The 24,290-nt window shown below is 41.6% G+C and overlaps 1 protein-coding gene and 1 pseudogene across 1 annotated transcript in view; one reads left to right on the top strand and one right to left on the bottom strand.

Annotated features, from left to right (window-relative positions):
* Positions 1–11,007: 11,007 nt before the first annotated feature.
* On the bottom strand, positions 11,008–12,276 carry LOC106900958 (annotated as a pseudogene).
* Positions 11,059–24,290, top strand: part of LARGE (like-glycosyltransferase) — a 281,053-nt gene continuing 267,821 nt past the window's right edge. The window contains exons 1-2 of the mRNA XM_014963960.1: positions 11,059–12,048; positions 14,410–14,496. The gene's annotated coding sequence lies outside the window, so the exon portion shown is untranslated. The remainder of the gene's footprint in view (positions 12,049–14,409; positions 14,497–24,290) is intronic.

The raw sequence follows: 24,290 nt of genomic DNA, 5'->3' as shown, positions 1-24,290 counted from the left end.
ATTTCTCTGGGAAACTGGCCGTGTACAGTGTTTACAATGCGTATAGCTTTTTCTGAGTTGGGGTCTCAGCAGCCATAGACTTTGGTGGCTCACTGAGGCTAGAGATGGGATCTTCAATCTTGACCCAAAGAATCTCAGACCTCTCCTGAGACAGCACATAAAACAAGCTCTGGAAAATTCCTGAGCTTATGCAGCTAGACATCACAAAAACATGTAAATATAAAGAACCTATCTGAGATTATGAGTGAATTTCAGTTGTCACTGCAAATTATTTCCTCTCCCTCTGAGTCCTGTTCATTTGGACTCGCGTTACACAGCATGTTCAGAATCCTACCTAATTTCCATTTGTTTGGGGCATGGTTTTCAATGTGCATGCCAATTAGAAGCTATGTAATTTTTCTCATTAACAGCCTTCACCACTTAAAAAGACGTTTGTGCTCACATTTCCACCAGTTACATTCCAGCCTGGTGTACTGTTGTGTTCATTTCACCTAAACTTTGTATGTAGTTGATGCAACTCTTTGGTTCCTTCCTCTCTGCTCACTGCTCCCTGCAAGTTCACTCTGTAGAGTTATTTATGGTGTCTGGGTTGCTTTTGTCACTTTCATCCCTCAGGTTTAAAGAGCCAATGGCTGATGTGGCTCATCAGGAACTAATGTCTAGGTCTCAGGAAACAATAGGTTTGGGCAGCAGTACTGGAGGCAGAGCTGGTAACAGCCATAGTAGCTACAGGAAGAGGCTAAGGAATTAAGTGTGTGCTCTACCCATCTGCAGAATGGTTTGCTCTACTACCCGGTTTAGCCTTGTCAGGCTAACAACATTGTGCAAGGTCCTCAGGCAACTGCTGTGATTGTTTGCCCTCAAGTACTGCTGAGAGTCACTTGGGATTTTGACACTCAGGTTGGCTGTCTGGTGTTGAATAATGGATCCTTCAGAAATATGGTAAGGTTTCAGTGCTGTGTGCCGACATCTGCCACCTCAAGATTTGGTGCTTAGTACCCAGGAGTCAGATGAAGTTTAGAAAGCTGAAGATGGAAATTTCTCTTTTCTCTTTCCTGCTCAGAGAGAAGTAGGTGTGAATTTAAACTGATGAGGACAAGATATTTTTAGTGTTGTATTTCTTAGTAATTTCTATTAATACTTGTCCTCCTGCATTTACTCTTCCCACTTCATGCAATTTTAGAAAATAAGTCCATATCTTTCTGTCCCTGGTGAAATGACACACACCTAATGGAAGCATGCATATTGCTTTCAGACTCCTGGAGTTTAGCAGCCTGCTAAGAAGTTGACACATCCTTTTGAGATAACGATCTTCAGTCTCCAGAGAAAGTCAGATGCCTCAGGGTCTGCAAATGTTGTTTTTGAGTTTTAAACTTTTGTTTACAAAAGTAAGGGAAGAAGAGATCAAAAAATAAGATATCTATATGTTTGCATCAAAATTAATTGGCAAACAGAATTGTGGGGCTACGGACCTTGTTGTGTAATCCTGTCATTCGTGGGATGTTAATCAGTCCAATATGTCTAAACTTGGTGTGGAACTACTTAGTTGTGAAACTGCACAACTATCTTGTAGACAGGCTAGAGACTGATCTGCTGCAGTTTCCTTCAAATGTTGCCTCTGAAGTAGCATGTTAAGCATCAATTGTATCAGACATGTACACTATGCTGGATCTCCATAGCACTGCATATCTGAGGCATATTTCTGAAGTCTCAAGCTCTCTGGCCAACTTAAACATTTTGTGACAATTGGCTTCAATCACATCCTTCTTCTGAGGCTATTCTGTGCAGCAGAGGAAACTGAAAATTAGTATTTTCCCAAAGGCTACCTCTTTCCCTAGCAGAAGGAACGTAGGTCTAGAAAATTGACTGGAGCATAATATTAATTCAGTTGATGTAATTCCTCTTTCAAATCAGCCCTATAATATCTTGAGACAGCATCCTCTGCTTGCACCTCTGCTGGATTTGACATTTTGTCACCTGAAGTTAGTTATATGGACATTCTGCTACAAGATACTGAAGGGAGGGTAGAACACAACTGTCTTTGTTCTAAGTCTACTCAACGGTAGTGACAGATTATCAAAAGAATCATTGTGTGCACCTGAATAGTGGTATATAAAACAATTGTTCTACTGAGGTAATGGGGCAGATAGATGGAAATCAAGCAATGACAGCTGTATCTTATAGCACCCAATTTGTCACGCAGGTATCGCTTGCATCTAAGCCCGTATTATGTGTATGCTGGTGGATAGGATTGTCTTCCTGTTCATGTCCTGTTATACTGATGCTGTCAAAATAGTCCTCAAAAAATGTAATACATTAGCGTCCAATTTTTTTCAAACATTTTCAGAAGGGAGAATACCTGTTGTATTATTTCAGGGAGCAAACCCCAAATCTGATGGTAGAATCGTATTCTAACTGTAGCCTACAACCATACAAATGGTTTGGGGTATCGTGACATTCTGAGATCTTCAATTGCATAAAAGACATCTAGGCATCTGACTCTTATTTGTATCTATTAGGTTTTTTTTTTTTTTCCTATAAATGTAATCACTAGAAAGAAACTAGGAAAAAAAGCTTCCTGTTCATATAGGCACTTGTGAGCAACACAGTCAGTAACAGCTTGAAGCAACAAAACCCTCCATTATGACTTCATCTTCTCCATTCTTTTTCTGTAATATCCACCCTTACAGACAAAAACTACATTAATAGAATACTGCTGTGATTGTAAACTCAGGTTCACAAAATTAGGAAATTACAACTAAATTCTCATATTCAAACAAAATTTGATAGCTCCTTTTTCAGATTATAATACAGTTCTTAATTACATGATCACAGAGTGATTTCTACCTGACCCTTACCTTTTTTGATGTGCAAAAAGCTCAGATGCAGACTTCACGGCACTATTTAGTATCCTTATCTCTCTTAGCAGCATCTGATTTCTTCATCCAGACAATCCTGGTTTTCATCTTTTATCCCAACTACCCATCACATCTCTTTTGCTCTCTTTTTGTCTCTTATGGAAGAAATAAACTTACCATCGTTAATTCCAGTATCCATCCCTATCTGGGCAGGTAGGGGATGGAAGCAGTAACCAGTTTAGAAAAACACAGTTTTGCTCTTGCAGTGATGGCTAGAAAAGAAGAAAGTAATTAAAAAAAAACCCAAAACATTTGTTGTCAGGGATCAGCAGATGTAAAGCTTGCTAATGATTCAAAGGAGAGTGAGCTCTCTTAGCTGCTGTGTTAGACTAGTCAAGGAAGAAGAGGAGGTCTGAGCTTACTTTATGGATATAGATTCTTTAGGGATGCAGCTCTTCCCTTTTATCAACTCTCTACTAAGCACACCAATTTTTAAAGGCTTATATAATGAAAATCCATTTTTTGTGATCGCACACACTGGTGACATTGTTCCCTGGCAGAATTCTGAGAGGATTTCTTAATCCATCACTAGTTTTGAGCCTCCAGTTGCTGACCACCTACTAATATGTGGCCCACCACCTCTCAAGCTTCTCACAGATTATCCTGCAAAAAGAGGACTTGCAACTAGTGTTTCCCTTCAATGCGCTCATTGATAAAAATGGGGTAAGAGTCCTATATTACAGTCTAGTAATTGCTACAGCAAAGCTACCACTGTATTTGGAATAAAGCCCATTCTCAAGGAGTGGTACCTTTTTCACCCTGATTTGGGAGAAGGTAAGGAAATGCAGTACCTCCTGCTGATGATCACTTACCTTGGAGGCATTTCTTTTGCATTTGGTGGAAGAGGGTGGGAAATTTTCAAAAAGCCACTGGCATCATATCTGGTACTGGAAAAATCCCTCAAGTTACTCCCTGTCATTGGAATTGCTATAATATCATGCTGGCATAGAAACAATAAGGCAGCACACTTGGAAATATTGTCAACATGGGCAAAGGGCACCACGCCAGTATCATTTCCAATTCCAGCACTGAGATCTTGTGTGTTGGTTGGAGAAGTGATGTTTAAAATTATTTTCCTTCTCTGAAGATGGAATTCTTCTTTTAAGTGACTTAAACACACGCTGATTTCATTGGAAACTTTGCTTGGTCTGGTTATTTCTTTTTGGTGCTGCAGGAACGGAGAATTCTGATGCCATCCATGGTAGTAAAAGCTTGTTCCTTTCCTCAGTGCACAATGTGATACAGAATGCAATTTTAGAGTAAGTAGCAATGCCAGCACCTGTGTGGCTGCCAAGCACAGAAATGCAAGTACACACACAGAGTGTAAAATATCTATTGAATTGGTTGGGCTTTTTTGTATCTGTTGCTGGGTTCCTGCAATGTCACCTTCAGACTTTGAAGGACTGTCCTTTTTCTGGGTCCAGCCTTGTCTGCTTGGCCTCTAGTATGTCTGACAGCTTTAGTTTCACCTAAGAATCAATGGGAAAAAAACCCTACCATGTCAAGATACAGTCTGAATCACAGAATATTGAAGTGTTAAAGTACTTCTCTGAAAAAGAGGTGTTTAATGTTGACAGGTTCATTGGCGCTAGTATTGGTCTTGCCTTGTTGCTTGACCTTAGCATCAACTTCCCTGTAACTGCTATTGAGACTGAGGACGATTATCCTTTTGTTACTGACAGTTTCACTGCTGAGATGTGGTGACCTTTCCTATTCTTTTGCCAACATAGCAAGTCCAGATCATAGCTCACAACTTCTCAAATGCCAGCAAGAACACAGAAACTTCCTTTCACATTGACAGTCTTGGCTAGAGAGCTTGATACAGCTCACAGTCGCATCTCAGCCCCAGCAAAGGAACATTTTAGTTTATTCACAGTACATTTCTGAGATACACAACCACTTGTGACCACTAAATGAGTTCATGTTTGTATGATCGGCTGTTTGGACTATGCTCCTTGCTTAAATTCAGAAGCAAGTACATATATTGTGCTTTTGACTGACAAGGACACGAAAATGGACTTTCTTCTGTCAATTTTATTAAACTGCCAGAAAAGATTCTTACTGTTTTAATGGCCAAAAAGCAAATAAGCCTGAGTCATTAGTCAGGATCTGGGTTTTATTTTACCTTCTCTCTGTTGCATAGTAGCAGCTGTAATGCAATTCTGATTTCTAGAGAAATCCTCTAGAAATATTTGAAAGAATAGCCCTCACTGAGAAAAAATACGGAAGTTCTAGGATCTGACTGATCATTATGGTTATTTGGTTGTGGTCAAAAATATTCCCATTTGACTCATTAGATAGTGATTCTTATAATTAAGTTTGGGGTAATTTCCTTCCCCACAGTGCCTATTTTTAATTCGGGTACTTTTTAATACAGATCCTAAAAGCTTCACCATTGATACACAACTTAAAATTATTTTAACAAATCTTGTGATAGGATAGAATAATTTGTGATAGGAGCTATGTTTTTATCATTTGTCTGCTTTAATTTTGTTTACATTTTATATTTACACTTATTCTTTAGTTCTGTATAGATTTTTCTTGGTCAAACTTACAAGAGTTTTAATATAAAATTAGAATAAATGTGATGAAGGCCAGATGTGTTGCTTCTGACACTTTGGTTGCCTAAGGAAGCAGTCCAAGTATTCATGTGGCACCCTCCAAACATGCCTAACCCACCAAGTTAGGGACATCTGAGATGACAGGTGAAGCTGGCCATAAAGGACATTGCTTGGACTGCATGGAACTTGATGGACATCTTAACATTGTTTATTTAGTCATAGTTGACTTAGTCATTATTATACTTACTGTTGTTGGTTGTCTGAAAAGGCTATTTCACTGTGTGAGTAACTAATTTGTCACAGGTATTCTCTGGGTTCATATAACTGGCAGTTATTCCTACTTTCTGGCAGAAACACTCTGTCAATGATTGAATGAGCCTTCCCACTCTCTTAAAGAAGACACAATTCTTCAACTATTGTAAGGCCAGTTTTCCTTCTAATTAGCATCCTGGCTCTGGCGAGACCTGTATTGGTAACACTTTCAGAAGTTAATGAAGCTATTCTGAAAATAATTAAAACTTCCATGTATAAGACAAGTGCTTCTAATGGAAACAAAAGGTCTTGTTTTGATCACTGTATCCCCTTTTTCACCAGAATAGTAAAATGTATCCTTAGATGAATTAAAATCTAAATGTGTAAGGGTAAGAGCAGACAAGTGATACATCTTGTGCTTTAATACTTCAGGAAAGGATAGCAGATATTAATTATCCAAGTCTTATGTAGCATTCATGCTGCAAGGCAATAAGTGAAGAAGCGTAACAAGAAACACAATAACAAGGAGGAGACATTATATCCACTATTTGCTTGGCAGTGAAGCAGTCAAATAGAAACAATTACTAAAAAAAAAAATCATAAAAGTGTGTGTATGTGTATATATGTGTATATATTTTGTCCCAGAACACAGGCTTGGACATAAAGGATAATTTAGATGCAATACCGCTAAAATCAGTGCAGTTGCTCCACTGATTTCAACACATTGTAATTTAGGCTTAAGAGTGCCTGCGTCAATTTCACGTCCATAGACAGTGAAGTTTAAAAATACTTTAAAGTTAGTCCAATGCTGCTTTCCTTTCCCAGAAGATTCTGTGAAGAGAATGATACATGTTAATACAGAATAGTTAGGCTACTCTACAGTATCCAGAATTTCACTTCAAACAGCACAGGTGTTAAGATTCCTTCTTAAAAAAAGAAAAAAAAAAAAAAAAGTCAAACACAGCAGTTATGTATTATTAAGAGCTCTGGAAACAATGGCCTTGACTTTATGGAGTACGAAATAAAGTCTTTTCTGAGTTATATAAGTCGTATTAGCAAAGTAGTAATCAAGGATTGACTTGACATGGTATGTCTAAACTTAAAGAAATACAATCCACCTGAAACCTGCACCTTATTTATTCTGCATATCTCCACCAGTTTGTATGGTTTTAAAAGCATCATTCCTTAAAAAAAAAAAAGACCAACCAACCAAAAAAACCCCAACTGTTCTCTAAGTGACTGAGTCACAACAAAGGTAAAGTAGTAACTGGCAGCAATGAAAAAAAAATGCCACAGAAAGTTGTCAGAGGCATGAAGTAAACAATAACAGTTTCCTTCAAGTTTTCTTTGATATAGGGCATAATACTATTTAAGACTCCAGTATAGATGTTTACCTTTTTGTGTCTAGAAGTACAACTGAATTTTGGGAAAAACCCATATGAAAATCAAAATAAGTTAACACAGAACAATTAGTTTATTGTCTGATGTTTGGGGGGGCATAAAAAAGAAATAATTTCTGGTTTAATAACTTAATTCCCTTTGTATTCTGAAAGTTTTAGGTTTCCATGATTTTTCTGATTATTTAAGGGCATTCAGTTTAACAGTCTTTATTTTTTTCCAGTTCCTATAACCCCAGGGGATATGGATCTTGCTCCGACTTTCTTGGGTTTTGCTGATTTTTCTTTTTTTTCCGTTACATGCACAGCAAAATCTCCATTAAATTTTAATTTAGTACCCATTGTGGACAGTATGTGTAACAGAGCTTCCACTTCACACTCAAGAATTGGGAATTTATTTTTCCGGAGTAGATTAAATTTCATTTATTTCTTGTCTGAAAGCCTTTTTCTACTACAAAAGATATTAGCTAGCCTGTTTGGCAGTAATCCTCTAGTCATTGCAGTGGCAGATGATAACAAGAATCTCAAGGGTTAGGACTTGCTTCAGACTCGTGGTCTTGCTCTTCAAGCTCTGATACTATTAACAGTTGTGCAATTTAGCACCTGGGAGTTAAGAGCAGCAATTTATAAACGAAGGGTCACAACCTTCTGTGTTGAAGTGGATGAGTTAACACAATCCAGCCAGCCTGCTAAATCAGATTTGAATTTCTGTTCCTCAGGAGAACACCCTAAATGGTTGATTTTTATGAAAAGTAACTATTTCATCACCTCCACACAAAAGCAGGTTATGGAGAACTTAGCTTTGCCCATGCATATCCCATATCTTGAGTATGACACAGCTGCATCAGCCTCAGTAGGTATTTAAAATGCTGATTAACCACAGGAGTGTGTGTGGAGGAAGGGGGACAGCACACCTTCCCGGTTTTCAGGATTATTTTATCTTCTGTTGCAGCTGGCACATAGTGCACAATTAGAGGAGTAAAGCACTTTTCAGTCACCTCGTGAACAAAGCACTGTATTTTCCTCAAAAGACCTCATAGTGGTTAAATTCAGCTAGAACAATGAATGAAGCAACTGTAAGAATGTAAAAAAGACTTCACTGGTGTTAAATGGGAGATGAACTTCATGCACTTTTAAAAGTTTGAATACTTGTGGGCTTACATGTAAAATGGTTATATTGGAAATAATTTTGTTCTTTTCATCAAAACCCTGCTAATCTGTATTTGGGGTCTTATAAACATACTTAATCCTTTTTTACTTACTGATGTTCTGCTGTAGTGAAAATACCGTAACCTGTTTGAAGTTGTGTACTGTTATGCCTTTATCTCTTGTTGCAATAAAGAAAAAAATGAGATCAAACACTTGTGTGAAAATTTTCCATCAGTGTAACTCAATCATATAGCACTATCTCAAAATCAACATGTTCCTATTACAAAAGAATGGACTGGTTTACATAATTTTTTATTAATAGGACTGTTAAAGCTTTGAGAGTTTCAGCTTTATTTAACTGTTGTGGGGGTTTTTTGTTTGGTTTTTTTTTTTTTTAAAAAAAAAACACTATGTACTTGACATGACTATAGGTTTTGCTTTTTTGTTTTTTTTAAAGATAAATAGACATCTCAGTCCAGAATCTGTGCAGCTTCTGGAGAAAGCTTCTGTCTGGCTGAATGAAATCTGAAATGCAAATATTTGCATCTAATTTCTTCTACCTGTCCTTGGCATAAGGATCCTTCTGCAATGCTTGTTTACTTTATGTCCAAAGCAATTGCCACTTCAGGATTTTCAAGGACAAAGACTGATGGAGCGATGTTATGATGAATATGAAAAGATTACTCGCTCATAAACACAATTTCTGAAAAACTCTGTCTTCATAGGTTGTCACTCCTCCTGTCCCTGTTAAGTTTTTATAAGCTAGTGGTAATCATTCTCAGCTAGAGTTTCTGGGTTTGGACAACTGTTGTCGATTTTGTGAGCAGGTCACCAACCTACCAGATGCAGAGCAATTCTAAGACATTTTTTTTCAGTATGAAGTTCCATCATTTGTCATGTATGATGGTACATTAGATAGTCCTAATAATCCATGCTGCTCTTAAAACATAAGAATTCCTGTGGGTGCTGAGAGTTACCTGCTATAATAGCAGATAAGAACATTAAGAACCCGCAGAAATTGTTCAATGTTTTGTATGATCAGACTTTGACAATTTAATAGTTTAGTTAGCATAAGACTAAAAAAAGCAAAACTGCTGAGAATTCCAGTAACAGGCAGTAGACAATCTGGTTTTATTAATAATGAAGCCGTATACACAGTCCTGTTTCCTCCTCCATACGTCCCCAGCAATTCATTCATTGTGACTGTCACCAAAGCAGTTACAATCCTTCAGCAGTGCAAGAAAACGTTATTACATGAAGGCTGATCCTTTAGTTTCACTTAGGAGAATGGACTTAGGAATTAACTTAGGAAATATACGTCAGTGTAGCTCATTTCTGACTTTGATTTGCTTATGAAAATAACTAGCACAATAGAGACTGATTTGTGTTACCGTAGCTTCCCCAGGAAACCATTCATATCAGAACTAAATTACAGATATGCAGAGCTGGGTTTTTTTTTTTCCCCCAAAAATGCTTTCCTAGTTGTCATAATATGTCACAATTTGCAGTTAGTAACACTTATGTGATAGCACTGGCACGTTCAACTCCATGCTTCACTTCACTTCATCTGATACCACTCCTGACTAAGCCACAGGAAGTGGGTGCTGCTGCTGGTGGCAGAATACTAAGCTCGGTGGACCAATGCCTTAATCAAATCTGGTAAATACTATCTTACCACGAACAACAACCTGTTCCACAGTTCGGTACAGCATGCTGCAAAACATAATTTTTGCTTACAATAAAGCAACTTCTGAATAAGTTATAGCATCTAAGCAGTTGATGTAACAAGAGCAGTTAGCACTTGTGGTATCTTTTATAGAACAACGTTTTTCGCTTAAATTCTTCCCCTATTATTCTGGAAGAAGAAAACAGCATAGACCGGAACAGTATCCCTATTATTTCTACTTCTGATTATTTGCATTGTTACAAAGCATGTGTATACTTTCCTTCCTCTTCCATTCTAAGAATGGGTCAATGGCTTTGTGAAATGGGATTGTGTGGACGTTCTCCCCCCTCCTCTCATTTCTGTTCTCGCGCTTCTCCCGAAATTCCAGGCACCCCCTCCACCCGGAGTTCATCAACACCGTCCTCTCAGCATGCTAATGCATCGCAGAAACCCATTTTACACTACTAATGAAGTGAAAAAAAAAAAAAAAAAAAAAAAAGAGCGTTGATGGTTGTTACACGCCCGCGGCAGGGGAGAAAAAAAAAAAGAAAAAAAAGGTGCATTTATCACTTCACTCTCAGCACGGAGGGAAACACCACCGGGACGCGCTCCGCCGCATGTAAGCCAAAAGATGCGGTGTTGGTTTTTCGAGGTGCGGTGGCGGAAAGTCGGGTCCTCTCCACCGCCGAGTGCGGGCCGCTGGGCGCCGCTCCGCCTCCCCTCACCGGCACCCCGCCGCCGCCGCCGCCTGAGGTGCGGGCCGGGCCGGGCCGGGTGGCCGCGGGCGGGCTGTCCCCTCACTTACCACAGCTCGGGTGCGGCGGTTGGGACGAGCATTACGCGGGCGGAGGCGGACGCCTTCCCCCCCTGCCCGCACCCTCACGGGGAGCCGGCTCTCCCCTCACTGCCCCCGCCCGCGGGGACTCGCTGTCACGGCGGCGGCCCGGCCCCCCTCCGCCCGGGCCCAGGTGTAGCGGATCGGGGCACCGGGCTGCGCGGGCGGGCCGCGGCAGCGGCGGCTGCTGCTGGTTGGGCGGCTCGGGCGCCTGTCGTTGGGCGGCGTGTCAGCGGGCTGGCTCCGCCTCGGCCCCGCGCCTCCGCCCGCCCATCACAGACATGACACAGACACACAGTCACTGCAGCTGCCGCTGAGCCCGGGGCAGAGCGGCGGCGGGGCACCCCGCTCCCGGCATCCGCGGAACGCTCAGCGGCCGCCCTCGTCCCCGCCTCGGCCCGCCGGGCGCAGCGCTCGGAGGCGGGCAGCCGCGGCCACCGAGACCCGCAGGGGGCAGCCTGGCACCGGGCGCCGGAGGGAGCCGGCGGGGGAAGGCTGGCAGCGGGGAAGGGGCGGGAGGCAAGGAAGGAAGGAAGGGAGGAAGGAAGGGGAAGGGGGCAGCCTGGCACTCAGACTCGGAGGCTGCCGCCGGGCACCAGCAGGGAGCGAGCCCGGGCGGAGCGCGGCACCCAGCGGCCGCTGAGGCCGGCCCGGCAGCAGTAGCAACGGAGGCGGCGGCGGTGCCGGAGGCAGCCTCTCCGTGCCGGTTTCTGCGGTGCCGGTGACCTTCCCGGGGCCGCTCGCCGCCCGCCAGGCCGGGGCAGGGCCTCCTCTCCCCGCGGAGAGCGTGCACCAGGCCCCGGGGAGAGGACAGGAGGCTGGGCCGGAATCCCCCGTCGCCCCCGGCTCCCTCTGGCCGCCGGCGGGGCCTGTGCGCCGCGCGGCTCGCCGCCGCCGGGGAGAGGGGCGGGGGAGGCGAGCGGGACGGACGGACGGACGGGGGCGGGCTGCACCTCGGGAGAGCGCGGAGCAGGGAGCGGGCAGGCCCTGGAGAGACAGCTGGGCGGAGGAGGAGGCAGCCACCTCGGCGGTTCATCCCGGGAAGAGTGGGGACCTCCCCGCCGCCCTCCTCCTCCTCCCTACCGTCATTAGCTCCTCGTCCCGCGGAGAGCGGAGCTGCCGGTGCTGCTCCGCTTGGGACCCCGCTGGTTGACGCCTCCGGAGCGCTGGGCTGAGGGGACGGAGCTGGAGCTGCTCGCCTGGAGAGAAGAAGAGGGAAGGACCGGGCTGAGCGCCCGTCCCGGTTGTCCCGGGAGGCAGCCGGGGGAAGGTAAGCCCCTCGTCGGGTCGCTGCTGCTTTTAGAGCCGAGGGGCGGGGGAGGGCAAGAAACAATCGGTGAGTGTCTCCCTTCCAGCATCCCGGTGGAGGGGGCAGGCGAGGCCGGTGGGGCTGGGGTGGTGGTGGTACCTCCTGGATTTTAATTCCCATCAGGTCTGGAGTTGACGAGCTGCTCGGGCGGGGGCAGGCGTATCGTTCCCCCGGCACCCAGGGGAACATCACCCCCCTCGAACCCCCAGGCGAGTGAGGTTACCCCGCCTGCCTCCCGTTCCGTTCCCCTCGGCGGGTGCTTGTTTACATCGCACCCCACGCCTCTCTCCTCCGGCCGGGACATCTTCCCGCTGCGCGGGCGGCTCCAGCCGCGGGGCGGAGCGGGGACGGGGCCGCCGTCCCGCCGAGTACCGCGGGATGCGCGGGGGAGTCCCGGGGAGCCGGTGGCTGCTGCCGTGCGGGTGGAAGGGTGTTATGCCGTGGGGCGGGAACGCCTTGTCCCTCGGCGGGGGACCGGGAGGGACCGTGCCCGAACGGGACCCTGCCCGCCGGCTCGAGGGGAAGCCGGAGTTTCGCCGGGACCGCTGAGGCGGGGAGTGTGGTTTTCCCCATCTCCCTCCAGCGAGCCCTTCAGCCCACGAAGCTTTCCTTTGGGAAGGCTTCTGCTATCACCTCCTATCCGAGAACTGTGTCATTTAGATCATTAATCCTCCCTCACCGGGGCGAGGGGGAAATAACAACTTGCAGCCCCTATGGAGGTGACATGAAGTTTGACAATGCCTTATGTAACACTTTTTGGAGAGATTCCTGGCTCTTCTGCTGTGTCCAGTTTTGTTTTTGGAAAGCAAGTGATTTCCTCTCTTTGTAGAGCATCAGACAAGCTATTTTCAGTTGTGTTATCACCCGAGTACAATGTTTTCTGCTTTGTTCAACTTGGAACAGGGGTACTGCTAGGCAGCAAACAAACCCTACTTTTTTCCAATGTGTGTATTTTTTCAACTGAAAATTAGCCTGAGGAGGCATCTGAACAGTTGTTACAAGGTCTTACCTTTCTGTGTATGTATTGTACTTGGTTTTTATAGCACTCTTAAAATTACTACAGGAAACGTTTTTGCAGCACTGATTGTCACTTACGTATTCTGGAAGGTACAGATGCCAGGATGGAAATGAGAATTAATCAAATGTCTTTAACATTGTTAGGTTTTTTTTAAAAACAGCTTCAGTGCTAAAAGGAACAGAAAGCACCAAGCTAAACAAAGTGCTATGTTAAAACCAGACCTGCCAAGTGCCAACAGGTCAGCATATTTTATTTAATGAAATCTTCTGGATACAGATTAATTTTCTTTCTGCAACATTTATTTATTTTACTTGTTCAGGAATAGAAACAGCGGGAAATTAGATAAAGGGATTGAAAGGTTGCCTAGTTCCCCTGCAGTTTCTCTAAGTGGTTAAGTCGGAGTTTCGCCGGGACCGCTGAGGCGGGGAGTGTGGTTTTCCCCATCTCCCTCCAGCGAGCCCTTCAGCCCACGAAGCTTTCCTTTGGGAAGGCTTCTGCTATCACCTCCTATCCGAGAACTGTGTCATTTAGATCATTAATCCTCCCTCACCGGGGCGAGGGGGAAATAACAACTTGCAGCCCCTATGGAGGTGACATGAAGTTTGACAATGCCTTATGTAACACTTTTTGGAGAGATTCCTGGCTCTTCTGCTGTGTCCAGTTTTGTTTTTGGAAAGCAAGTGATTTCCTCTCTTTGTAGAGCATCAGACAAGCTATTTTCAGTTGTGTTATCACCCGAGTACAATGTTTTCTGCTTTGTTCAACTTGGAACAGGGGTACTGCTAGGCAGCAAACAAACCCTACTTTTTTCCAATGTGTGTATTTTTTCAACTGAAAATTAGCCTGAGGAGGCATCTGAACAGTTGTTACAAGGTCTTACCTTTCTGTGTATGTATTGTACTTGGTTTTTATAGCACTCTTAAAATTACTACAGGAAACGTTTTTGCAGCACTGATTGTCACTTACGTATTCTGGAAGGTACAGATGCCAGGATGGAAATGAGAATTAATCAAGTCTTCTATTAAAAAAAAAAAAAGAAAAAGGTAGTTTCACACAAAAAGACAGGGTAGTGATTTACCACATATTCTTTCGACTCCTACTGCAAAAGTACACTAGGGGGACTAGTTTGGGTTGGTTTTTTTCCCCATTCAGTGGTGAAAATGCACAGACTGTTGTCGTAAGACCTGTGAATTTTTTTAAAATGGAGAAATGACCAAGGTGGAACAGGTATCCGTAGGCTTCTTGAAAACTGCAAATTGCTGATAAGTACTTCAAGTTTGAAATGTGAAATTCTTATTGCTTAGGTGTCCTGTGACGACTGTTGATCAGCAAGGCTGCAAGTCATGTAAAAGTCGCAGTAACTGCAGAGTCTCTGATGGATAATTGGATTGGTAGGTTGTTTTTGATTTTATCTTTTTTGTCTTTTAATTACCCGCTGTGGTAGCAGATTCTTCTTTTCCATCCTCTGGATGTTTAATTCTTACAATTTTTGATTTGTGTGTTGCATCTTTCCTGTTCAAAGTGTATATGCCCTTCTCAGATGCTGGTAAGGAAAGCATAGCTTGGAGTGTTTGGATGGCAGTATGTAGCAAGATTATTGTGCTGGTGTTGGTTTTGTTTTTTTTAAATATGTGAAATATGCATCAACTTTTTTTCTTCTCTGTTCAGATGACAAAAACATAAGTTTTCTCAGGTCTGGAGCAATATGCACTGTTTTTCTTTGAAGGAGCACTGAAAATAGTGTTACAAATATATTGAATTCCCTTTGCCAGCTATTCAATCTACAGGAATTCCAAAGTACAGTTCTCAGGAAGTCAAAGTGCAGAACAGTGGTGAATGACTGCATATCTGTTAGTAACGTTAACTCTGTCAAAGGCTTGATCTGCTGAAATTTCAGTGTGTAGGACTTAAAATTAGCAAAAGCAGTATTCAGTTTGAATGAATTACATTAGAAAACTGGTAAAATTTGGCATCTCCCATGAGCACTTAAATCACTGAAGTGTTCTTAAATACAATGATTTTGAAGGAATAATCCTCCAAACTATTACTTGTGTGACTGTTTCTTGCTGAAATCTGTATTTCTTTTTTTTAATCTGGAATAAATGATCAGTCGTCAGTAGACTCTTACTGGAATACTCTCCTTTTTAAGTGTCTGATCTCTTTTTTCTATGTGTGCCTTCATAAGAGCAATCTTAAAAAAGCAAACACACGCACAGAAAACCCAAACCATTTTGCCCAATGTTTGTAAACTGAAGGCTAACAGTCGGTAAATTTCATTCCCTGACAACAAAGTATTTGTGCTATATGCTAAACTTGATATACATGCAGACTTTTTTTTTTCTGGCTTGTATAAAAGCCTATGTTAATGAGCTTTTGCCAGCTTTAATTGAAGGCTTCCATCATCTGCATTAGAATAAATTAAAAAAATATCCATTTTAAGGGTATGACACTTCTGTTGTATTTATTTTTCCTATAACCTATGTGTGCTGATAACGTTAAGGTAAAGCCTTGCATGAGAACAAGACATAATGGCCAATGCAAGTTTACATTCTTCATGAGTATGTCTCCACTCTCTCTAATTATCTGTGTTGGTTATTTGCCTAATTCTGTGGCTAAAGAACTTTATGAAAAGTAGTTTTGTGTAAGGAAACATACACACACGAGCACATGCACTATTTTTGCTCTGCTAGTTGTCTGGGTTTGGCTCATCTTCCCTTTTGTAGTGAATGCTAGCTTTAAAAAGCAATCATTGTTCATTATCCCACACTTGGCATAATTTAAGAGCTGGAGAGTTAGAACTACCATCAAGGAAGGTAATTTTACTTTTCCTTATTTTGCTTTTTCATTGGATTACTAGTTTTCTCTTCCTTGTCGTACACCCACCTGAAGATAAGGGTTAAGAAATGAGTTTTGTACTGTGTAGGGTTTCATGACTCCCTTTGGTGTCATTTGGCTTGGTATTTGAAGGTCTATCCTGTGTCTTGTCAAAGCTTGTTCAATGTGGGGCTGTAAAAAGGGAGTAGTCAATAACAAATTCTATTTTATATGGAACTTGGTGGTTCAAAAATGAAGGAGAAAATTGCTAGAAAGGATTATCCTGGCATTGGCGCTGACTTCAAAGTAAAACTGCCAAGACTGGAATCCTTGTGCCATCTGTGTCAGAATTAGAAGCAAACTGTGTAAAATAGTTTCATTACCTGTTTAAACATGCAGATCAGACCAGGTCTGGTCTAAAAATTCTTACAGGAGTATCTACATCACTGTTCTTTCTAGGATATAGTTACCGTTTCCACAGGAGTGGAATTAACTGGGTAGAAATTACACTTAAATTGGCAAGAAGAACCCCAGCAATGTCTATCCAATGCTACAGCAAAAAGCCAGATCTAATTACATGAACTACATGATGGAGGAAGCTGGAAATTCCAGACGGTGCAGGCAGAATGCAGTCTTCCTCACTAACATCCACATAGGATAGCTACGCCTGAAAATAATAAAAATAAATAGATGACTCTTTAACTAAAGTGTTCCCTGTCCTGTTTTACAAGGAGATAGATGCCTTCCATGCATTTCTAAGTATTGATAAGTCATTTCTACTATTTCATGTCTATACCAATTTTCTATCTTCAGGGAATAGTTACACGTGTTGACCCAGAACCTATGCATGCCACTGGGTAGGTAGTCAAGGGTCACATCAGTTAACAGTGACTAGGTGTACTGCTTTCCTAGGCATCTGTGAAAATGATAAAAATCATAACAAGTTTTGACCTGCTGCTGTTTGGCAAAACTACAAGTAGCAGTGCTAACATTGGAACCATAGCTTTCTTAAATCAGGAGGACAGCACGCATATCAGTTTAAATCTGTTTTCACGTTCTGGCACTGGTACGCTTTTACGATCAGCTCAGTGAAAAAAGAGATCGTTTTAAGCATCCCCCCACTTCCTTCACTAGAAATTTTCTGCTACTTAAAACTTCAAGGGAAGTTGAGTTGTCAGTTTCAGTTGCAGCTTTCAATAGTTCCTCTAAAGCTTATCCCAGAGTGTGATATTTACATGCAAAATGCCATCATTTCGGTTGTATCATTATCTTTCTGATTTTATCTGCTGGTAGGCATTTGACAGCTGAAATTTAGGACTAGGGGAAAACTAGAAAACTATGTTATTGAGCAATCTTCATTTAAATGCAAGGAAGAAGAATGAAGGATTTGGTTTTTTGGGGGTTGGGGGAGGAAGAGGAGAAAAAAGGCGGAGAAATGAAGGAAAGCAGTTGTGGAATTTGATTTAAATTAAACAAAAAATACAAAACTCTTTCTTAAAATTTCTGGGTGGACTTTTGAACCTGTTTAGGGACTTGGGAATTAATTTGTCTATTTGGAGAAAAGAATGCTTCTCAAGCTGGAATAAAAAGTATCATTGAATGGTGAAATATGGGGGAGCAAGAAGAATTTTAAACTGTTCAGATGAGGTGAAGTTTCCAGCTGATACACAGGCTTTTCAACCCAGCTCCTTCGGGCTAGGTTTCCACTTTCCTCCTCTCTTTTGACTCCCCTGCTACATCCCTGAACCTCAGTTGCCTCAGTACTAAATTCCCTTGGTGATTGTTTTCCCTTCTGTGTTCAGTTAATGCTGCTGCTAATAAGTACTGCAGATGGAATTTTATGTTCAGAAATTTCTGGACTTTGATGCATGAATCTGCTTAATTCAGTATTTTTCAGGATAAAGGTACTAGAAAGGTGTATGCCACTGGATAGAAATAAGAAATGAAAAACAATCATCCTAGCACTATGAAATCTCTAAATATATGTTCTTTAGATCATGGTGTTCTTAACAATATTAGCTTTCATTTATTTTCTAACAGAACAGAGTCCTAGGCTTTCTGTTTTTTTATAGAAAATGAATTGACTAACTCTGAGGCTATGCAAGCAGTAGTTAAATTTTGTATTTCTGTAGCCTCATCTTTTTTCAATCCTAAGACTGGTTCTAGAGTGTGAGTCAGATTTAAAAACAAGGAGGTTATCATTCATGTTTGACAAGTCTTCTAAGATAAAATATCAGCTGGCATGCTTGAGAATTCTTAAATAAGATAAAGATGGTTCCTACTGCTTTAAAAGGGTACAATTGTCTGTATTTTTGGATACTTCAGTCTTGAGTGTACCGTACAGCTAGGTGCTGTTTCATCAAAGTAGAGAAATGGAGCGCTGAAGAAATGAGATTCCTCTAAAGGTGGTGATTTTCTGTTGTTATTGTTGGAATACTTTATAACTTATGTCCTTGATCTTGGTCTTCCAGAGCTCTTTAATAAACATAGTTGATATTAGAAATCTGTTCCACTTCAGTGAGTCTTCCAAGTAGTTGAAATCAGTGGGTGATCATGTCATAAACAATTTTTAGTGGTAGGAAAGTTGCATGTTGACATTAACTTGCACAAAGCAAAAAATGATCAGTTTAACGGAATGGTAGAAGCTTTTAGTTTGGGATGTCTTCCTTCATTGAGATTTATGTTCACAAAATGCAGGAAATTTGTAGCAGAATGCTACAAATGAAGAGAAAGTTGAAAAAAGTGAATACTGATATTGAATCAACTGGAAGATAGGACCTGCTAGTGGCTAAAACAAGCTATTTGTTGATGGGCAGCAAAGGGAGGTTTTTGTACTTGATGTTGTTGATTTTATATCAGGTTTTTCAGACTACTATCCAGAATGCAACCAGACCAATAATTTGATCTGTACTGTTACCTCAGAGAATAACAATAAAATGTACAAACTGAGAACATTTCAGATGCAGCTGTCTTAAACTTGTTGTCCAGCAATCATCTTGCAGTTTTGATTACTTTACTGAAAAAGAGATGTGTACGAGAGGAAATTCACATCCTTCTACAGTTACTCTGAGACCTCAGGTGTGAAGAGCAGAGTTTACTAACAGTGGCTTAAGTTACTACGTTTCCTTCCAAACACTGAGGTCTGCCTCCCTTTTTTCTCGTTTCCCACTTATAAAGCTGCACTAGCATTATAAGGCTGCTAGATTAAAATAGTAGCTTCTACCAAACTTCTGAGGTCAGTCAAACTCACATTGTATAGATTAATGGTGCAGGTCCTTCATTATTGGGATACCTCCTTCCCATATAAAGGTATTCCTTTGTGGATTATTCCTGTGTGGCTAAAATCAGGTCGCTTCCCAGCTGGTTTGGACAGCGGAGAACCATGCACGGGTACTGCCCTGCAAAATGGTTATCAAACTTGGAATTTACATCCCTACTACTGGTACCCAGAGCCTCACCCCTTGCTTTTGCATGTCCTGCTGGGACAACTGAATGTAAAATCTCAACCTCTTCATACTGCCAGTGTCTACTGCTCTCACGCCAGTGCTCATACCTGTCACCTGAGGTATATCAAGCTACATCATGTATTGTAAGCATCTGAAAGTACTGTTCAGTAAGCTTAGATCTTGATTTGTGTTACAATCACAATGTAACTGTGCACAGTTGGTGAATGGGCTGAGAAGAAAGATGTTCTTAATATGTGTTCTTAATCAGGATAAGCAAAAATACTAATATTGTGCCACTAGTATGTAAGGAACAGAAAATGATGACAGTTAATTTTCATATGCAGAATAACTTTGCCAGTTCTCTAGTCTTAGGCATGTTGTGGAAATAAATCTATAGGTTCTTGAATGCTTTACAGAGCAGGTTAGAGTGAGGAAAATTACGCTGTAGAAACGTGAACTGATGAATTGCAGGTGAAGTCATTTTGAGCAAAGTTGCCCAAGTGGATTGTCAAAAAGCAGAGAGTGAACTCTGGTTTCCTGAAAGAGTCAGTGTCCTGTGCTTTAAGCATGTAAAAACACCACTGTCTTTAGGAAGAAGTATTGCTCAGTAGCTGTGCCTTAGATGATAAAACGAAGTCTGTGATGATACTCAGCATATAACAATTATTTTTATGTCAATATACAGAATATATGTGCATCTTAACAAATAAAGAACCCAGTGAAATGGCAGCTGAATAAATGACAATATAAACTCATGCTAGTAGAATTCACACATACTCTTTGTTGATTTAGAGGCAGTGGTATGACCAAAAGAAGAAAGAAATGTGTTTTACTTCTCAAAAATAGAAAATAGTAGAACATTTAAAGGAGAAAGAAATAGGAGAATGCTTGAAGGAGTAAACAAATATATCTTGGTCTTTAGAGGTTGTAGGCTAATGTTTTTTAAATACATGATGTTTTATATATGGCCAGGTGGTGCTAAGAACCCAAGGAGGGAAACTGGCACAGGCCACTGCCATTTAGCAGAAGTCACCATAAATGAACATTAAGGAGACCAGAATCTCCACTGAACTGTTGACACCCAGTAGCTGGGTTAAAAATGTTGCACCTTCATTGATGATATCATTTTTTATCAGTTTTAACTAGTGATAAGTGGAGGCAGGCACAGGATCTGTCTGAATAGGAGGCTACTGCCCTGTTTGTAAGCCATGTATCCTGTTGGGCTGCTGGGCAAATTTTTTTAAGGGTGAAAGTGTGAAGAAAGAGAAACAGCACTGAGGTAAATCCATATTCAACAAGAGTTTGAAGGTGGTATAGTGTGATACAGAACAAAATTTTCAAATGTTCTTCTTTTTTTTCCCAAAGCTTTTCAAGTTTTTAATAGGTGATGTTCTTTCCTTTCTGCTCTCAGACAAAAAAATATATTTGTATTCTACATCAGTAATAAAGATTTCTGGACTTAAAGTTAGTATCAAAACTTCTCTGAAATAATTTGGCAGCATATTTTCTTTTCTGTGTTTGGGTTTTGTTCCTCAGTTTTGTTTGTATTGCATTGGACATTGGTATGTTGAGAAAGGCCTGAGTTTGATATTTTAATATTGTTTTTTCTTCTCTCTTTTTCTATTTTTTATTTTCCTCTTTTTCTTTTTGTTTTCTCCTAGGCTTTCAAATTTTAAGTTGCTATGTATGAGGGCAATATGATTTGGGAAAACATCTTGACTTTTCTGGTTGAAATAGTGGAATTGCGAGTGTAGTATAGAAAACAGTTATTTATTCATGTTACTAAAATGCCTAGAGGCCTTGGTTGAGAGAGAGCTCCCTTCATGCTGGGTGAAGCACAAATACACAGACTCTGTGTACCTTAAGGGTACTTTATGGAATAGGAAGGCTGGTATAAAACAGCAATATAAACACTGACGTATGGCTGGAGCTGTTCTGACACAGCAGAGCTTTTAGAGAATCTCAGAAAAATAGGGGTTGGAAGGGATCTCTGGAGGTCATCTGGTTCACCTCCCTTGCTCAAGCAGGGTCACCTAGAGCAGGTTCCTCAGGACTATGTCCAGATGGCATTTGAATATCCCCAAAGAGAGAGACTCCACAACCTCTCTGGGCAACCTGTGCCATTCATCGCTCAGTCAATGTCAGAGTAAAAAAACAAATTTCCTGATGTTCAGAGGGAACCTCCTGTGTTTCATTGCCTCTTTTCCTGTCACTGAACACCACTGAGAAGGATCTGGCTCCATCTTCTTTATACCTTCATTTCAGATACTTATTTTTTTTACATCCCTCGCCAGTTTCAGCTCTAGGTGGGCTCTGGCTTTTCTGGCTGCATCTCTTGTGTGCCCAGGCAGGGTCTCTGTATTCCTCCCAGGTTGCCTGTCCCTGCATCTGCCTTTTGTATATTTTCCTTTTGTGTTTGAGTTTTGCCAAGTTCTCCTTGTTCATCCATGTAGGCTTCCTGGCAGTTTTGCCTGACTTCCCACTTCTTGAGATAAACTGTTCTTGACCTTGGAGGAGGTCCTATCCTTGAGTATCAACAAACTTTCTTGGACCCCTGTTTCCTGCAGGGCCCTATCCCATGGGACTCTTACAAGCAGAACCCTGAAGAGACCAAAGTCTGCTCTCTTGAAGTTCAGGGTTGTGATCTTGATTTTTGCCCTGCTCCTTCCTCTCGGGATCCTGAATGCTGCCATGGTCACTGTAACTGAAGACTGCGTTTGACTTTCATGTCCCCAAGGAGTCTTTCCTTTTTTGTAATTATAAGGTCCAGCAAAGCACTTCTTATTGTTTGCTCCTTTATCACTTGGGTCAGGAATTTGTCATCAGTGCTCTCCAGGAACCTCCAGGGATTGCTTATGCTTGGCTGTGTTGTCCGTGTTGCAGATATTGGTGGTTTAAGTCCGCGGTGAGGACCAGGGCATGTGAATGTGAGATTGCTTCTACCTGTCTGTAGAGGGCCTTGTCCACTTGTTTTTCCTGGTCAGGTGGCTTACGGCAGATGTCCACTATGTCACCCATACTGGTCTGCTCTTTATTCCTTACCCATAAGCTCTCAGTCATCATCCATGCCCAGGCAAAGCTCCATGTATTCCAGCTATCTCTCACGTAAAGGGGGACTCCACCTTCTTGTCTTTCCAATGTGTCCTTCCTAAAGAGCCAGTGTCCCTCCACTGCATCACTCCCAAGCACATTGCAAGCCATCCCACCATGTCTCTGTCATCTCAACAAGTTCATAGCTGTGTAACTGCACACAGATCTGTAATTTCTTGTGTTTATTCTCCTGGTGTTTATTCATACAAAAAAAAATTTCCACAAATGATGGAAGCAATTCAGATACAAGCACTGTTTTTGCAAATATAACTGTGACTACTGTGGCAGCTTCTGCTAGCCAAGTTACGTCAATCAGCAGTCACTCTTCACACCATCAACCAACATAGCTGGGGTGTCAGAAATTCCCAAAGTGAGAAACCATTCCTGCCTTACAAAGAGCTTACAAAATACAGAAATAAGAGTGTGCTGAAATGTTTGAAAACTGATAGATTGTACTTTCCTTTTTTAAATTTTTTTTTTTAGATTGTACTTTTAATCTCAGTAATTTGTCATTTGAGCAATACTGGCATATTTATTGGTGTTTTTGTTTGTTAAAAGTCTGGAAAAAATAAAAGCTGTAGTCTTGTGATCCACTGGAAGCAGCAACGTGGGACAGTTCTGAAAAAAATTCACTGTAGTTCTAATATGTAATTGATTGTCAGGTTACATTGGTTTTTAATTGATGTGGTATTTTAAGTACATTATTATACTTGACTTGAAACTGTTAAAATAAAATGTTACAGTATGTATAACAACACTTTTTGTACTAGCCAAAAAGAAACCTTTAGCAGGATGGAGAGAGATCCCATTGCACCTGCCACGTGATGGTAATTTTTGAAGGTGAAATATAGCTAACATGGCAGGAACTGAGTCATTCATCACAGATAGCAAGAAATCCAGGTTCCCTTGTGTTTTTGTGTCTTTTTCTTTACCTGTATTCACCATGCACATCTGAGTTTGTGATACAACTTTTTTGATCACCAAGAGCTCATTCTATTTGGTCTGTTGTGAGTCAGGTATAGCTGTCGTTTTTAGGACTTAGTACCTTTGATTATTTGGAGCAAAATGGAATTTCTCGTGAAGTTTTACTGGATTGAGCACTGGTATTCTAGCAGGCCAGAAATAACGTTATTGAGTGAGAAGCATTTTCAGGAGCTGTTTGTAATGCCAACTTCAATCTTTGTAGTGAGAAATCACTCTCTAATTGTTCAGGTTATCTCAGATCTGTTTTCGAACACTCTCTGCTTTTAGCCAAGGAAGTTGTTAGATGATACCTTATACTGTTTTCAGCTAGATATTCCTGTCAAATGTTGACCTGGCAGCCAACTTCCATGCTTTTTTTGCTGACCAGAACGCTTATCTGAGTTGACTGTGGCAACCCAGTGCAAATTCCCAATAGTAACCAAGCCTGCTAAACTAGGCTGAACAATGGGAGGACATGAAACCTGTGCTCCCTGCTCTTAACTGGCTTCCATTCCTTTCTCTAGCAAGTTCAAGCCCCCAATTTTTCAAGGCCCTACTCAAAAGCCCAGTGGGAATGCTTCTGGCAGGTTCACAGGGCTTCAAGCTGAGCCCTTAATGAGCTGAACATTAAATACTGAAGTGAAAAACTTTGCCATTTTTGCTTCACTTTTCCTATGAGCTGTCTCACTGAAATCAGTGCTGCTAATAGGGCAGCGAGTGAGGTACCAACCAATATAGATCAGGGTCTCGCAGAATCCTGCTCTTTGAGATTGGCTCTTTGTCCATCAACTATCAGTGTTTGCTGTGGTGGAATGCTGGCAAGCATACAGTGATGCTTTTGGACAGCACGGAGTGTTCAGTAGAGGTCTCAG

Source organism: Calidris pugnax, unplaced genomic scaffold (assembly GCF_001431845.1).
Source record: "Calidris pugnax isolate Ruff unplaced genomic scaffold, ASM143184v1 scaffold44, whole genome shotgun sequence".
Classification (NCBI taxonomy): domain Eukaryota; kingdom Metazoa; phylum Chordata; class Aves; order Charadriiformes; family Scolopacidae; genus Calidris; species Calidris pugnax.
Note: the sequence above shows the minus strand (reverse complement) of the source record. Positions and strands in the feature narration are given on the sequence as shown.